At 36.5% G+C, this 4,542-nt stretch overlaps 1 non-coding gene across 1 annotated transcript; it reads right to left on the bottom strand.

Annotated features, from left to right (window-relative positions):
- Positions 1-1,174: 1,174 nt before the first annotated feature.
- LOC141635188 (small nucleolar RNA R71) lies at positions 1,175-1,281 on the bottom strand. Its single transcript, XR_012539892.1, has one exon. It is a non-coding gene; the product is annotated as a small nucleolar RNA R71 (small nucleolar RNA).
- Positions 1,282-4,542: the final 3,261 nt, after the last annotated feature.

Raw genomic sequence — 4,542 nt, 5'->3', positions numbered from 1 at the left:
CGACTTGTAGGTGTTGTACAATCTAATCGATTCGGCTCCGGGACCCAAACCTTCCTAGGATTGTAAGATATAAACCAACTCGATCCATCACAACAATAATTGCTTGCTTATAATTTGAGAATATGTTTGTATGATCAATTCCCATGAATCCCTTATGACCCCATGACACCCTAGTGCCTTTTATCAATTGTTTACATCCCTTTTTAATCATTTTGCTTGTTTACTTTCATTGCTTTTTAGTCTAGTGATCTTCTACTTCAACCCTAAATTGTGACACCCCTAGACACCGCTACTTACAATTGAAAATCATACTTCAATACCCGTCCCTTGGGATCCAACCTTTACTTGCCTCTTTACTAATTGTAGAGTTGTTTGTGAAGTTATAAATATTTTTTTGGTCTAGGTTCTCTTGACGACAAGTAACCGAAAACTAAACCTCCAAGTGAGTACGACCAAAAATGGCGCCGTTGCCGGGGACGGTGTTAAATTGATTTATATTTTCTTAGATTGTTATTAGTTGTGTCTTTCTTTGCCTCGGAGAAGTAAAACTCCTCAAGGTTTGTTCTAATTATTTTCGAGTTGTTTGATATTTTGCATCTCTAGAAGATCACAAGGTAACTTGTTACCCTTTGATCACGAAATTGAATGAACTTTGACAAACAATAGAAGACTTGCTAGAGGAACTTTGAGAGGTATTGGTGAGGTTGTAGATATTCAACCAAATACTATTGAGTTCGTCAACCCTTTTCCAAGAGAAGGTGAGGAGAACCCAACATAAAATCCAACACAAAATCAACCCACAATGCCTAAATTTTCATCACATTCCATACCAACCGAGGAGAACCTACCCAATGGTACTCCCACACCACAATACTTAACCGGAAACTTCATTACCAAATCCGCATTTATCCAATTAGTCGAAAGAAGCCAATTTGGGGGGATGCCTAGTGAAGACCCTCACTCTCACATGAAAACTTTTTGTGACTATTGTGATGTGATTTCACAAACCGGTGTAACTCACGACCAAATTCGATGGATCTTTTTCCCTTTTTCTCTAATTGGCACCGCAAAACAATGGTTGAAAGGCCTTGATAAGGCTACTCTCGGAATTGACTCTTGGAAGAAATTGGCTCTGGCTTTCTACAAAAAGTTCTACCCACCGGAAAAGACTAACGTGCTAAGAGCTCAAAGTACGGGTTTTAAGAAAAGAGATAAAGAATCTTTGTATGAAGCTTGGGAGCGGTTCAAGGGAATTTGTTGCTCATGTCCTCATCATGGACTTAGCGAATGGTTCTTGGTTCAAAAATTTTGGAATGGTCTTTATGAAGACTCAAGAAACATTCTCAACATGGGATCAAATGGTATGTTCACCGAAGTTGACGATAATCAAACTTGGAACAAGATTGAGGAAATGGCGGTCCATAATTCACAATATAGTAGACCTCGCAAGGCTACTAGAGGAGGAAAGCATGAAGTGGACTCTATTACTCAATTGGGTGCTCAACTTAGTGCTCGCATTGATACCATCAATTTGAAATTCGAAAAAGCTATGGCTAGACTTGAAAAAGCCTCAAAATCACCAAAGCAACATGTTAATGCAATGACGGCGTCTTCATCAATCCCAAGTGGGATATGTGATAATTATGGAACTTTGGGACATGACCAAAGTGAATGTAGGGGAACAAATGAACAAGTGAATGCTTTTCAAGCATACAAGAGTGGTACCCCTTATTCCAATTATTACAATGAAAACACCAAATTCCACCCAAATCTCTCATACAAAAGCCAAAATGTTCAAAACCCTCAACCAACATACACCCCACCTCCTATGAGAAACCAAAATCAAAGACCCTTTTACAACCAAAACCAAGGTTACAAAAATCAAACTCCATACAATCAACAAAATGACCAAGGTTTTGATGTTCAAAAAGCGGTCCTCCAAATGCAAAAGAATCAACAAGAGTTTTTCACTCAAATGCAAAAGGATAATCAAGCAAAGGACATCACCATCGACAACATCCTATCTCACACCAAAATGTTGGAAACCCAATTGACTCAACTAGCATCCTCAAGTCCTCAAAGACAAAAGGGGCAATTACCACCTCAAAGTAATCCCCCAAGGAATGAAACGGTTTGTGCCATTCACTTGAGGAGTGGTACGAGATATGAAGGACCGAAGAAGCAAGTTGAGGATGAAGTTGTGGAAGCTAGTGACAAAGAAGAAGTTGTGCAAAACTCCAAAGATGGTGAACCATCAAAAGAAGAATTATCAAAGAAAATTGAAGACAAGACCAAGGAGAAGGAACCCATTGTGATTAGACTTCCTTTTCCAAGTCGTCAAGCTAAGCCCAAATTTGATAACCAACTTGAAAATTTATGGAAATTGTGAAGAATTTGAAAGTCTCAATTCCTTTCACGGAATTAATCAATCACGTGCCGGCCTATGCAAAGTACATGAAGGACATCCTTACGAAAAATAAGTCGATCCGGAAGCTTGAACCTATCGCCTTCACTAAGGTGAGTAGTGCAATCCTTCAAGGGAGTTCACCTCCGAAACTTAAAGATCCGGGAAGCTTCTCAATACCGTGTACCATTGGCGACACCACGATCAACAAAGCCTTATGTGATCTAGGGGCTAGTGTGATTGTTATGCCGTATTCGGTGAGTAAAAGGTTAGGGATGGGAGAGCTTAAATGTACCAACATCACACTCCAAATGGCCGATAGATCGACGAAGACACCACTAGGGATATGGGAAGATGTTCCCGTAAGAGTTTGGAAATTTTTAATCTCGGTGGACTTTGTCATTGTTGACATGGAAGAAGACTCCAATATTCCAATCATTCTAGGTAGACCTTTCTTGCACACCGCGGGTGCGGTGATAGATGTGAAACATGGAGAGCTTACTCTAGAAGTGGGCGATGAGAGCATAACTTTCAATCTTGACAAGACCATGAGAGCTCCCCGTTTACATGAACCATGTTTTATCGTTGATCATTATAGTCGGAAGGATGAGAGGAATGTTGGAATATGTGTCCTCCGACAATAATGCGGTCACAACTGTTGATCATGGTGATCACATATTTAAATCTCATTATAAAGAATACAACTGGGAAGTAATATTTACTGTCAACTGATCAACATATATCGGTAATGATTGGCTGACTAGAGTTTGACATTACTGTCGTGCGACGATGGTGATCAGTTGATCCCCTAGGGCATACCTATAGGGCAACACTCTTAATTGATCAATTAATTGATCGTATAACGTTACGAGTCAATTAATTTAATTAAAATTGACGGACGATTTTGGAAGTAATATTTACGTATCTCATTAAAATTGATTAAAATGAGATACGGTCTGAGTAATCGAATTGTATCATTACTCAGATGAAATTATTGTTTAAGGAAACAATTAAATTTGAATGAATTATTATAAATACAAATTGTTGTGATTTATAATTGGTAAAATATTTTGGTACAAGTAATTATGAATTACTAAGACGATTTTTGTATGTGATGTATTTTTAATAATATGTTGATTTTTAATATGTTAAAAATGCACAACAAATTTATGAAACATATGACATGTGACATAAGACAAAATTGACATTTTGACAAAGATAATATGGAGTCCATATTATCCCAATGTGCCGAAAAGATGAAGAAGGATTAGGCAAATATTAAGTTGATTTAGTTAGTGGTAAGCACCATGATTACCTACTAAACTAGCCATGCATACCTATTACTCATTGTGAAGAGCAACTAGAGCATGCATTGGCTCCCTTTTGCCCCTTCTTCTACCCGGTTTTAGAGAGGCAAAAACCACTTGGTTTTTCCTCTTATTTTTTTACCATATACACAAAATGTTTTGTGGTTGTTCATTCATTCATTTCATCTCATCAAAATATTTTTAGAGAGATAAAAATATTTTCCTTCCTTCCTCCTTCTCCTACCCGGTTTTAGGAGACAAAAACCAAAATTATTTTGGGTCAATTTTTCTTACAAAATTAATATTGTACTAGTATTTATAATATTGATTTTAATTAAGAGTGTGCTTTGGGTATAATTCCTTGGGAGAGATCCTACACTTGGGTCTTTGTTCATCCAAAAATAAAGCTCAAGAACAAGAGAGAAGGAGATCTCTCTTGTGCCCTAAAAACCGAAAATCCAATGTAAGGATGGAAGATTCTTCTCTTATTTTGATTATAGTTTGCATGCATAAGATCATTAATTAATTTTATGACAAATTAAATTTAAACATATATGAATATGTCAAGTATATTGATCTACTTTTCCTTCAATCGGTATCAAGAGCCATGGTTGTTTGCATGCAAATCGGTTAAAAGTTTTTCCGAGTTATAAAGATTAACATATAAAACTTGTATAATTTGTGTTATTATGATATATCACGAAATTAATTTATGCATGTTAAAATTTCTGGTCCTAAAATGTTTTTAGGATATTTTGGTTAATTTACGGATTTTTATTGTTCATATTATACAATAATGGCATTAAAATATGATTTTATGAGTAAAAATGT

This window comes from Silene latifolia, chromosome Y (genome assembly GCF_048544455.1).
Source record: "Silene latifolia isolate original U9 population chromosome Y, ASM4854445v1, whole genome shotgun sequence".
NCBI lineage: Eukaryota > Viridiplantae > Streptophyta > Magnoliopsida > Caryophyllales > Caryophyllaceae > Silene > Silene latifolia.
This window is presented reverse-complemented; position numbering and strand designations above follow the sequence as displayed.